General features: G+C 39.3%; 1 long non-coding RNA gene and 1 pseudogene across 1 annotated transcript in view; one reads left to right on the top strand and one right to left on the bottom strand.

The window, feature by feature from the left end:
* Positions 1 to 303: 303 nt before the first annotated feature.
* LOC121039979 (uncharacterized) overlaps positions 304 to 13795 on the top strand; it is a 23672-nt gene continuing 10180 nt past the window's right edge. The window contains exon 1 of the long non-coding RNA XR_005795071.1: positions 304 to 315. This is a non-coding gene — a long non-coding RNA (uncharacterized LOC121039979). The remainder of the gene's footprint in view (positions 316 to 13795) is intronic.
* LOC121039978 (calcyclin-binding protein-like) lies at positions 12299 to 13016 on the bottom strand (annotated as a pseudogene).

Raw genomic sequence — 13795 nt, 5'->3', positions numbered from 1 at the left:
TTGGGCTCTGTGCTGAAAGCTCAGCCTGGAGCCTGCTTCGGGATTCTGTGTCTCCCTCTCCCTCTGCCCCTCCCCAGCTTTCCCTCTCCCTCTCCCTCTGCCCCTCCCCAGCTTTCCCTCTCCCTCTCCCACTGTAAGAAAAACATTAAAAAAAAAAAAGTAATGACTAACAGCCTACTGTTGACCATAACACTGATAACATAACTGATTAACACCTATTTTGTGTATATATTATATACTATAGTTTTACAATAAAGTGAAAGAAGAGAAAATGGTAAGGAAATCATGAGAAAAATACATTGACAGACCTGTGCTGTATTTATCCAAAAAAAAATCCACATGTAAGTGGACCCTCACAGTTCAAACCCATGTTGTTCAAGAGTTGACTGTGTACACATAAAACAGTACCTCATTCTTTCTGTACTAATTTCATGCTTTTTGAAATTAAAGGGGTTTTTTTTAAACATTTTTTTTCAACGTTTATTTATTTTTGGGACAGAAAGAGACAGAGCATGAACGGGGGAGGGGCAGAGAGAGAGGGAGACACAGAATCGGAAACAGGCTCCAGGCTCCGAGCCATCAGCTCAGAGCCCGACGCGGGGCTCGAACTCACGGACCGCAAGATCGTGACCTGGCTGAAGTCGGACGCTTACCGACTGCGCCACCCAGGCGCCCCTAAAGGGTTTAATATTTTTTTTTTAAGGTTTATTTATTTTTGAGACAGAGCATGAACGGGGGAAGGGCAGAGAGAGGGAGACACAGAATCAGAAGCAGGCTCCAGGCTCTGAGCCATCAGCCCGGAGTCTGACGCGGGGCTCGAACTCACGGACAGTGAGATTGTAACCTGAGCTGAAGTCAGATGCTTAACCGACTGAGCCACCCAGGTGCCCTAAAGGGTTTTTTTTTTTTTTTTTTAATGTTTCTTAGAAAAGTTTCTTTTCCTCCTTTTATAAGTTTTGGTCTTAAGATATATCTCTGTATGCCAAATATAATATTACCTTAGGTTTTTTTGTTAAAAATGCTTTCCCGATCTGTTGCATGCCTTTTACTGTGTATTGTTTTGTTTTATATTTTTAAGTAGAGAAAATGTGGGCTTTTTAAGATCATTTTTATGTGAGAAGTCAAGTCTATTAGTCTTCTCTTTCATTGCCTCTAGGCTAACAAATCCTTTCCCATCCCTGGATCAGATAACATTCATCTATATTTCTATCATTTTCATGTTTTGTTGACATTTAGTGTTTTAATCCATCAGAAAATAGATGATCTTTTAGTAACAGAAAACTTGTAATTAATAATCCTACCCTTTATTATTGATTTGTTTTGCCTCCTTTTCAGGCATTAAATCTTATTTGCATCAAGTTATTTTTCTAAATTATCTACTGATTCATTTATCTACCAGTACCATGCAGATCTAATTGCTATAGTTTTATAAGAGATGCTAACATTCAGTAGAATCCAGGGAAGGTTGCTTCTGCCTCATTATATTTTTTTTCCAGCATTTTTTAGTGCTGTTCTCATATGTATGTTCTTCCACATGATGTTAGAAAGATATTTTGGCAATTTTCAAGGAAAAAATATCCTGTTGGAATTTTTATTACATTAAAACTGAAATTTGGAAAGAATTGGCATTTTCACATAAATCCTGCTTCCCTTCAAGAACATTTTATATCTACATTGTCACAATTCTATTATATCTCAGTTGAGTTTTATAATTTACTCCATAGAGATTCCCACATTTCATTTTATTGTTATTCATAGACTTTTTCTCCCTTTTATTACTATTGTGAACAGAATCTTTTTCTCACTGTTACTGCTAACTGGTTATTGCCTTAGAGATTAGCCACAATAATATTAACCCAGAAAACGTTTAAAGCAAGTATTACCAAGTGCTCTTTTCAACAAAAGAGAAATAAATTTCTATAAAGTATTCATAATGCATCTAACTTTAAGAATGGAAAAATATCTCATGGATTGGAAGAATATCATTAAAATGTGTATACTACCCAAAGCAATCTACACATTAAATGCCATCCCTAATCAAAATAACACCAGCATTCTTCACAGGGCTAGAACAATCCGAAAATTTGTATGGAACCATAAAAGACCCCTAAGAGCCAAAGTAATGTTGAAAAAGAAAACCAAAGCTGGAAGTATCACAATTCCAGAATTCAAGCTGTATTACAAAGTTTTAACCATCAAGACAGCAAAGTGGCACAAAAACAGACACATAGACCAATGGAACAGAATAGAGAACCCAGAAATGGACCCACAAATGTATGGCCAACTAATCTTTGACAAAGGAGGAAAGAATATCCAATGGAATAAAGACAGTCTCTTCAGAAAATGGCATTGGAAAAACTGGACAGCAGCAAACAGAAGAATGAAATTGGACCACTTTCTTACCCCATACAGAAAAGGAAATTCAAAATGGATGAAAGACCTAATTGTGAGACAGGAAACCACCAAAATCCTACAGGAGAAAACAGGCAGCAACCTCTTTGACCTCAGCCACAGGAACTTCTTACTAGATGTGTCTCCAGAAGCAAGGGAAACAAAAGCAAAGATGAACTACTGGAACCTCTTCAAGATAAAAGGCTTCTGTACTGCAAAGGAAACAATCAACAAAACTACAAGGCAATGGATGGAATGGGAGAAGATATTTGCTAACAACGTATCAGATAAAGGGTTAGTATCCAAAATCTATAAAGAACTTATCAAACTCAACACCTAAAAAAACAAATGATCCAGTGAAGATATGGGCAGAAGACATTAATACACACTTTTCCAAAGACAACATTCAGATGGCGAACAGACACATGAAAAGATGCTCAATACCACTCATCATCAGGGAAATACAAATCAAAACCACAATGAGAGACCACCTCACATCTGTCAATGGCTAAAATTAGCAACTCAGCAACAACAGATGTTGGCAAGGATGCAGAGAAAAGAGAACCCTTTTGCACTGTTGGTGGTGGGAAAGCAAACTGGTGCAGCTACTCTGGAAAACAGTATGGAGGTTCCTCAAAAAATTAAAAATAAACCTACCCTACGACCAACAATTGCACTCCTAGGTATTTATCCAAAGGATACAAAAATGCTGATTCAAAAGGGAACATGCACCCCAATGTTTACAGCAGTACTGTAAACAATAGCCAAAGTATGGAAAAAGCCCACGTCTCAACTGATGAATGGATACAGAAAAAATGGTATATAATGTATATATATTATATATAATACACACACACAATGCAATATTACTCAGTGATCAAAAAGAATGAAATCTTGCAATTTGCAATATGGATGAAACTAGTATCAATGCTAAGTGAAATAAGTCAAAGAAAGACAAATACCATATGATTTCTATTCATATGTGTAACTTAAACACAACATAGATGAACACAGGGGAAGGGAAGGAAAAATAAGATAAAAACAGAAGAAGGTAAACCATAAGAGACTCAACTACAGAGAAGAGACTGTTGGTGGAGGGGAGGTGGGTGGGGGCATGGGCTAAATGGGTGATGGGTATTAAGAGGGCACTTTTGAGATGAACACTGGGTTTTACCTGTGATGAATCACTAAATTCTACTCCTGCCACCAAAGAAATTAAAAAAAAAAAAAAAAAAAGTCTTGCTGATCAACCCTCTAAAATAAACTGTGCATACTCCTATGTAATTCAATAAGTTAATTTGCTCAATTGCTTAGGCCATAATTTTTATATATAGGGTAATGCTTACTAAACTGTTAGAATAATTGCTCTGAAATAATTTTTGCTAACAATTAGGTATCAGAGCCAGTTTTCTACTGAGATTTCTCCTAGTCTATAAAAATGAAAGCATGAGATCTGTATAAAGGAGATTGCTTCATTTTCTCTTCTCAATAACAGGGTGAAACGGAGAGAAAGGAATATGGGTCCACATCATTTGAAAATGCTGTAAAGTCTCTAAGATACATATGCCCTAAAGAAAAAAATACCAGAATGTGTCTTCATTTTAATTCTACGAAAATCAATTTCTTCAGACGGTCATGAGCATCAGTGGTTGCAGGTGAGAAAACTCCAACTCAATCAAGCTCTAGACCAAACTGACTCACTGACTCACACGATTAGAAAGTCCAAGAGTAGACAAGGCATACTCACGTTTCTTTCCTCCACAGCCCTCCTCGTCCTCTACTTTATTCTTCCTTTTGGTTCTGCTTTTCTACGCTTCTCTTTGCATATTGACTTCATTCCCAGTGTCAACAAATAGGGTTTATCTCCACCCCTGGAATTCATGTGCCTTCCCATGTACTTGCTACCCATTTCCCATTCTGCCTAATAAACTTATTAACATAAGGAACCGATGTGAAGTTCTGCATGGTGTCCAGATAGTCTAAGTCCCTTCATACTGTATTAGAACAGATGGAAGGAGAGTTAGCATAGTCCTGTGGCAAGATCACAAATATATACTGTTATCTAGTCCACATGAGTGAAAACTGATTCTGATCCTTTTCTTGATAAGGATGAAAAGACATTCACCATATTGATGGCTGCATACATAGTTCTGAGGCTGTGTTAATCTGCTCTAGCAAGAAGTATGTCTGGCAAAGCCACCACAACTGATGCTACTACTTGATTGTATCTGCAGTAGTCCATGATCATCTGCCAGAAACCATTTCATTGTCAAGACTGGTGAACTAGGGGCACCTGGGTGGCTCAGTCGGTTAAGCGTCCGACCTCAGCTCAGGTTACAATCTCGCAGTCCGTGAGTTCGAGCCCCGCATCGGGCTCTGGGCTGATGGCTCAGAGCCTGGAGCCTGCTTCTGATTCTGTGTCTCCCTCTCTCTCTGCCCCTCCCCCATTCATGCTGTCTCAAAAATAAGTAAATGTTAAAAAAATTTAATTAAAAAAAAGACTGGTGAACTAAATGAGGATTTGATGAAGACCATTTCTGCCTTTTTTAAGTTTGGAGAAAGGCATTAATATCAGAAACAACTCTAGGTTGTAATATTGTGTTTTTATTTACTCTCTTGGCCAAGACGTAGGACAGTTTTTTTAGGCTTCCCCCACATGACAGCTCTTAACCATAGGCCAAGAAACAGGAGAGTGCTACCAACTTCCAAGTATGTCCATTCCAATAAAACCTTTCTAATTTTCAAATGTAAACATTTAAAGCTAAAATATTCCCTCTATACATGACATCAGCTGCATCTTCCAATGTGTTGTATTTTCGTTTTTAATTAGTTTGAAATATCTCCTAGGGTTTTTCTGGGGTTTCCCCAGTATTGGGTTATCTGAGTAAATAGCCATCATCCCTTTGAAAGAGAATGGAGAAATTCCTTAACGTTTACACTTGTCATAGCACTTCATTTTCCCTCAGGGGAATCACCTTCTTCAGGCAATGGCTTCTGTGTCTGAGACTTGACTCCATCCAAAAATTGGGTAAGGATAGTGACATTTTATTTGGTTAATTGGGATCAGCCTCTTGATCATCCATCCCTAATTTCTCTTAATAGTATCAAGTCTGTAATGCTCTTGTTAATCGTCATCTACTCGGACCCCAATAACACTGTGTGCTAGAAACCATCTCCATAGCTCTCTGAAGTTCAGGCCCACCTCACTACCGCTCCAACCCCACTGCTCCTTACAATAATGTCCCTCATCTTGTTTCAGATGGTTAAGCAGGGCCCACCTAGCCCCTGTCAAGGACAGTTCTGTAACAGCATCTCCTATCATCAGTTCCGACATACAAAACTTCTCACCAGAGGCCTTGCCAATCCTGTGAGGAGCTCTAGACCCGGGTTGGACTTTCAGACTTATCCCAAGTTGCAACAAGTTGTCCAGGCCTTTGTACCCCTGCATTGACCAGTCACTGAATTCAGTCTGCTGCCCCTGTCCCCCACCTGCAGAAGAAGGTGTCACTTTTGGTGAAGCATCTACCTTCAGCCTGAAACCCCCAGAGAGATGCAGCTGGAGCTGTGACAAGCCAGCATTCCTGGCAGCTAGGGGAATGAGTGCTTCAGTCCAGAACAGGGATATGGTTGGTACATCACAGCATCCACCACAGTAACATACATTTGATAAATGATTAATAAGATAAAAGGCCTATAGTTTGGGGAGAGTGGAGGAGTAGAGGATTTTGTTTTTAACTGACCTAATGACACTCTAGCTCAAACCAGCTGAAGCCATTTCCATAGAGCTAATAAAAATAAACTCAGGTGATGAGACATAGTTTCTAAGTTGTCACTGAATCTCTCTCAAGGCAGGACACCTTCTCCAGATACTTCCTTTACTTTTATGAAGAACTACAGTAATTGGATTGCACATTGGAGGCCTAAAAGTGCAAAGCCTGCTCACAGATGTATTTTGATGGGTACCCAGTATTTCTAAAAATCAGATTAGTTGCAAACAGTTAAAACCAATAAATCTCACAAAAATCAGATCATTTACTTCTCTTGAAAAAAAGATCTAGAAACACTGGTCAAACAAGAGTACATTCTCAGGAATAGACTTCATTCTCCCCTTTGTTCCACTCAATGGCTGGAACCCCAGCTAACCTGGCCAGTCTCCTGGTAAAGGCACTTTTGATGGCCTGTGGCATAACAGATTTAAGTTGGCAGAGGTTCGGGTTGCAGTAAGTTTGCACCACTGAGCAACTGCGAGCCTGCAGTATATTTTTTATTTCCTGGAGTTTCAGAACATCACTAGAATTTGCAAATACCTTAATCCACTGAATTCTTCTTGACCCTTTATCTCCAAAGGTCAACCATGTGAACAGACAGTCTGGGACAACTATGCCCACAGTGAAAAGAAGACCTTGTAACTTATCAGCCAGTCCAGACTATCCACTTTTGGATGCAGCTGTAAACAGAAATAAATTATTCTATGCCCCATAAGGCTGGCTTCCAGATTAGATATTTTTAAGTTTCACCCAGATCATAATCCTACCCTACCATTCAATATTAAAAGCTATTTTCTAAGGACTTGGCCATTTTAAATGTGTGTATCTTTACCTAAAGAATATCCCATAGAAAATCCTCCTGCTCATTTACTCCAAAGCATATTATGGCATTCGGATCTCCAAGAATCAAATCTCTTGCAGAATATGTAGAATGGGCCAGTGAACTTTGTGTGACCATCTGCTCAAATAGACAGCAAGCACCCTGACAAAAGGGAATATAAGTATTAAGAGCAATCACACCTAGATGACCGGAGAACGAAATAAGGAAAGCAGAAGTTTCCTATCACTCACACCAGGGACTCAGAAGCAACCACCTTAAGGTTGAGGGTGGGGGACAGGGGATAGTAATAACTTTCATTTCTAACAAAATATTGTACTGTCTTTTCCCCCCAGCACCCAAGAAAGACATCAAGTCTAAACCTTGATTACAGTCTATAATACAAATCTACTGATATTACCAGCACTCCAAAAGCAAACCATCTATATGAAAACCCTGAAGACCTGTAATCATGGGGGATCAGCTAGAGGGTTCCTAATAATCGTGCTTTTTTTTTTTTTTTTTGGTGGTAATGGGTTTGGTGACAGCAAGCAGAACAAAGGGAAAGAGGGGATGGTGACAGCCTGTGAAGAACAAGCTGAATGCTGAGGTAAGAATAGAAGGTTCCTAACATTGGACACTCTCCAATGATAAGATAAATCCATCTCACCGGCGTCTTGTGGGAATGAGGTAATCAAAATTATGCTATGGCTTATTATGCATAGAATGATGAACAGATGTTTTCACTCTCCTCTGAAGAGCCAACAAGTAGGGAAGGGCACACGCTGCAGCACAAAGGATGTAACTGTGTTTGTGCATCCACGACACCTACTGAAGCCAAATCTCTCGGGAACAGGGTCAGGATTTGGCATCTTTAGCAAGCACCAGAGGTGAATCAAATAGAGATGGTCTTCACACCATATTTACATAAACCCTGAACATAAGTGAACCAGAAGGAAGACCTTTCTAGAAGTCGGGAGTGAAGTGATAAAAGGGATTACCAAAGACACAGAACAGAAATCCTGATTAGTGACCTGTACATAGGTCTGGGAGACACAAACACAACAAGGGAAGTTTGAGGCAAAAGTGTTATTTTTTTAGAATAAAACCTCACTGGCTATATCAGCAGGAGGTCAAGAAGTAAACACTAGAGTGGAAAGAGGTCTAAACTGAGCTTCCTGGGAAGTGCCGGTCTCCCACCAGCTCTAACTGGCAGAGTAAACTTCCACAATTGCTTTACTCTGCACTTCTTTAGGTACAGTTTTCTTCATAAATAAAATGAGATTAGCCTAGAATTTCTAGGTGCCCCTAGTTTTATTTTCAGAGAGACAGAGATGGCACAAGTGGGAGAGGGACAGAGAGAGAGAGGGAGAGAGAGAGAGAATCCCAAGCAGGCTCCTTGCTGTCAACACAGAGCCTAGTGTGGGGCTCGAACTTACCACACTCCAAGATCATGACCTGAGCCTAAAGCAAAAGTTGGATGCTTAACTGCCTAAGCCACCTGGGTGCCCCAGTTTTCTACTGCTTTATAACAAATTACCACAAACTCAGTGACTTTATTTTTTTTTTAATTTTTTTTTTAACGTTTATTTATTTTTGAGACAGAGAGAGACAGAGCATGAACGGGGGAGGGTCAGACAGAGAGGAAGACACGGAATCTGAAACAGGCTCCAGGCTCTGAGCAGTCAGCACAGAGCCCGACGCGGGGCTCAAACTCACGGACCACGAGATCATAACCTGAGCTGAAGTCGGATGCTTAAACCGACTGAGCCACCCAGGCACCCCTCCACAAACTCAGTGACTTTAAACACAGGTTTACTATCTCACCATTTCTGGAAGCTAGAAGTCCAGGCCTAGCAAAGCTCATAGTGTCACCAGGCTGAGACCAAGATGTCAGCCTGGTTGGTTTTTTTTTTTTTTTTTTTCTTTTCCTAACCTAGAGGTCAGAATCTTCCTCTGTTATAGACTCAACTTTGTCCACAAAGAATTCCTACATTGAAGTTCTCACCCCCGGTGTGACTGTATTTGAAGAATGAAACTTTAGGGAGGTAATTAAGCTTAAATGCTATCATAGGGTACAGTCCTCATCTGATAGGGCTGGTGTTCTTCTAAGAGGAAGAGGCAACAGGAACCTCTCAGTTACTCTCTGCCCTCCGCCCCTCACTATGCCAAATGCCCATATGAAGAAACAATGAGAAGGCAGCCATCTGCAGGCCAGGAATAGAGACGTCACCAGAAACTAACCCTGCCAACATCATCATTTCCAGAACCATAAGGAAATACTTTTCTGTCATTTAAGACACCCGGTCTGTGGCATCCTGTTATGGCAGCCCTACCAGGCTGATACATCTTTCAAGCCCACATGGTTGGGACAGAATTCAGTTTCTTGTGGTTGGAAGACTGAAGTCCTGGTTTCCTTGCTGGCTGTCAGCCAGAAGCTATTCTCAGCTCCAACAATCCACCTGCATTCCTTGCCATGTAGTCCCTCATACCTTCAAGTTAGCAATAAAGAAGTTATTGCACAATGAATCTCCCTCATGCTTCAAATCTTTGACTTCCTCAGTCTCTAACCCATAGGCTCAGATTTTAAAAGCTCACTAAAATGGGGTGCCTGAATGACTCAGTCGTTAGGCATCTGATTTCAACTTAGGTCATGATCTCACAGTTTGTGAGTTCAAGCCCCGCATCGGGCTCTGTGCTTGGAGCTTGGATAACTCAGAGCTTGGAGCCCGCTTCAGATTCTGTGTCTGTCTGCTCCTCCACCACTTGCACTCTCTCGCATTGTCTCAAAAATAAATAAGCATTAAAAAAATTTTTCTTAAGCTCACTAAATGGACAATGTGATTACATCAGCTCCACCTAATAAACTATCCATTCTAAGGTCATTTAATTTGTGACCTACCTTAGTTACATTTGGAAAATCTCTAAGCACCACCAACATTAGTGCTTGATTCAACAGTTGAGAGAAGTTGTATGTACAACAGGGTCCAGGAATCTTGGGAGCCATATTAGAATTCTACCTACCACACCCCTTCAAATCAACTAAGTGCTAATGTTTTATAATTGTAGGATGTAAAGATTTTAATCACTCATTATATTTCATGAGAGTACACATTTATAATGTCATGTTCCTGGAAAACCTGGACGTATTACATTGTATCATCATAAAGTTTCTGGTTTTATATGTTTCCCCTTAAAATGTAATTTGTGGTCATTGTCTTTTTTATAAGGAGATTAAATAGAGTGTAATTAAAGTTTGTTTTAAAAACTTAAGAACAGGTAAAAAATACACTTGGACTATTAACTTTCATCTATAAAAGAATAAAACTAAATATAGTTTTTCAACATTTCTGTAGCTGAGAAGCTCTTTAATCAAGCGAAATCTTATACAGAAGTTCAAATAACAAGTAGGCTATTCCTCTGAATAGTGAAAGGAGATCCCATTTGGCCCACACTAAAAATAGAGGCATATCTGTATGGAACAGAATCCTACTCCTTCACTTTACTGAAACTTTCAAGTTTAAAGACCATATACTTCATCTAAGCCTATGTATTAAAATCACTAGTAAAGTCAAGCCTTAGAACTCAGATTTCCCACCTCTTGGTTTAATGGTCTTTACAGTTCAGCATGTGTAACAAACTGTAGTTCTCTCCCTGATCCTTTCTACCATGCAATAGTTGGAAAAGTGGAGTCAGCCCACTTCCAGGGATGAAATCCAACTGTGATTTCACAATTGGGGACAGTGGTCCCCTTACCTTTGCCACAGTTAATTGGTTAAGGTCAACTAGACCTAAACCACTTTTTGAGTAGTATATTTATTCATTTTTGAGATGGAGATAGAGTAAGGGAGGGGCAGAGAGGGAGAAAGAGAATCCCAAGCAGACTCTGCAACATCAGCATGAAGCCCAATGCAGGGCTTGAACCCACCAACCATGAGATCATGACCCAAGCTGAAACTAAGAGTTGGGCACTTACCCAACTGAGCCACCCAAGTGCCCCATGAATAGTATTAAGTCAAAAGTAAATGATTCAGAAATGAGCACATTCAGGCCATTTACTCTTGAGGGTAAGTGAAGATACCTCCCTCTTCTGAGAGAGTCAATAGAAGACTGTCCTCACAAAGACTGATGCTTAGCTTTGACCTATCTCAGTATCTAAGTTGAGGTAATCAGTCCCTGATCTCACGGTCCTCTGGGAGCAAAAGTAAATCATCACTGGAGAAAGAGAACACAGTCCAGAGCCTCAACTGCTCATTATAATTTTTTATATACTATATATAACATTTAATCTAAAATTAAAAGGCATCAAAAAGAGAAGAATTACCTGAAAATTAAGGGTGGTGAAATTTAGGTGAAAATTAAGACAACAAAACAGACTCATAAGAAATCCAGACACTGAACTTATCAGACATAAAATTTAAAATAGCCCTGGCTGATGCATTCAATATAAAAAAGCAAAATGGAAAATTTCACAGCTGAAGAGGATTTTTTTAAAAAATAAAATAGAAATTTAGAAACTGAAAAACACAGAATTAGTCAACTTAAAATAGAATTAAGGTCAAGAAGATAATTCAAAAGAAAATATCCAGTGGATATGAAGACTCAGTATCATCAGTTCTTCCCAACTTTGTCTATAGATGCAACATCATCCCAAACAAAATTTCAGCATTTTGTGGACAGGCTGATTTTAAAGTTTATGGAGAGAGAAAAGATCCAGAAGAGTCAAAACAATAATGAAAAAGAACAAAGCTGAAGGACTGACATTACCCAATGTCAAAATTTACTATAAAGCTACAGTAACCAAGTAAGTGTGATATTAACAAAATAACTTTAAAAAATAAGTAACAGAATAGAGAGCCCTGATATGGGCCCACAGAAATATATTTAACTGATATTTTTACAAGTAGCAAAGGCAATACAGTGGGGGAAAAAAAGTTTTGTGTTTTTTTAATACAAAAATCCAGGCTTTATTTTTACTTATTCTTACATTGGTGGGTGGTGATGTCAGGAACTTACAGGCGAACAAGAACTTTTGTTTTCTACCTCTTAGTTGAGCAAAAATACACACAATGTGGCATTATCATTAGGCAAGACTTGCTTTTTTACATTTCACACAAGAACACAGTATCCTCTTTTGAAAAAAATGCCCAGATTACTAAGGAAATCACCTTTGGGGGAAGTGTTTAATAAGCATATTTAAATAAATCCTCCAGTAGGAAATGGAAGAATTCATTGCCTTTACTTAGAAGAAGGCTATGTAAGTAGTTATCTGTCAAATTTATCTCTGCAGCTCACTAACAATTCCTCACTGGAAGGGTCAGTATTTCCACATCACAGTCCCCAAAATGACTTTCAAGTCTCAAAATTCTGTGTCTCCTTTGGCTTGTTTCTCTCTTGATTCCACCCAGTCTTTAGTAATGGTTCACTTCATATCATCTCCATCTTCGTAAGTTTCTTTAGAACATTCATCAATCCCTCACTAGGATCTGTTTTCAGTGTCATAGGAGGGCTTTTCTTTTTCTTTACATTCTTTTTCAACCTGAGTCAGGTAGTCCCACCACATGTTTTCAGCTTTCTTTCTTAACTTTTTTTTGAACTGCCTTCCAGAGATGGGTTTTAAGAGATTGTTCACAATCATGGAGCAAAGCTCTTCCCATTTAGTTTCTTTACCAAGAGATCAGATGACCTCTCTGTGAAATGCACCTACACATTCTCAGTGGGGATTTGATGAACTCCAGTTAAGGTAATGTAGATTTTCACAAACTTATCTGACTGATCCCATCGGTAATTACTGATTTTCACTGTGTAGCCCATTGTAATAGGGGCAATCACAGCATCTGGCTTTTCATAGTCAAGAAGTTCTGCTTTTCTCTCATTTCTGCTGGATCTTGTTCTTGATTTTTGTCTCAATCTTGGATTTTTCAGCCATAAGGGCATCACGTACTTTTTTTCTAGGGGCCTTTTCCAGCAGCACTTTCACCTCTTCTAGACCTTCCTGTAACTCTTCCAAAGCTGAAGCCACAGTCGGGCTGGGTCAGTCAAGGCCCCAGCTACAGCTGCACAGGGAAGAGAACAGGAAACACCACCCAACCCATGGGTGGCAGGTCCCACCCATGCCAGTCTCAGTACCCACAGCCCGTACGTTCATACTTGACCCTGCTCATCATTCAGCCCCAAGAAAGTCTTTTCAACAAATGGTGCTGGAACTAAATATCCACATACAAATAAGTAAATCTATGCATAGACTTTATATACTTTTCACAAAAATTCACTCAAAATGGATCCTATGTCTACATGTTAAATGCAAAACTATAAAACTCCTAGAAGACAAAATAGGAGAAAACCTAGATGATCTCAGATATGGGAATAAGGACTTAGATACAACACCAAAGCCATGATCCATGAAAAATAACTGATGAGCTGGACTTCATTAAAATTAAAAACTTATGCTCCCTGCAAGACACCAGCAAGGAAATAAGACAGACCATAGACCGGAAGAAAATATTTATAAAAGACACTTCTGATAGGGGCACATGAGGGCTCAGTAAGTTAAGCATCCAACTTCAGCTCAGGTCATGATCTTATGGTTCGTGGGTTCAAGCCCTGCGTCGGCTCTGTGCTGACGGGTGGGATCCCGCAGCCTGCTTCGGATTGTGTCTTCCTCTCTGACCCTCCCCTGCTCACACTCGGTGTCTCTCAAAAATGAACATTAAAATATACGAAGAATTTTTAAAACGCAAAAACAACTTCAATTAAAAATGGGCCAAAGAGCTTAACAGCACCTCAGCAAAAAAAAAAAAAAAAAAAAAAAAAAAAAAAA

This window comes from Herpailurus yagouaroundi, unplaced genomic scaffold, assembly GCF_014898765.1.
Source record: "Herpailurus yagouaroundi ecotype Mexico unplaced genomic scaffold, PumYag 181, whole genome shotgun sequence".
Taxonomy (NCBI): Eukaryota; Metazoa; Chordata; class Mammalia; order Carnivora; family Felidae; genus Herpailurus; species Herpailurus yagouaroundi.
This window is presented reverse-complemented; position numbering and strand designations above follow the sequence as displayed.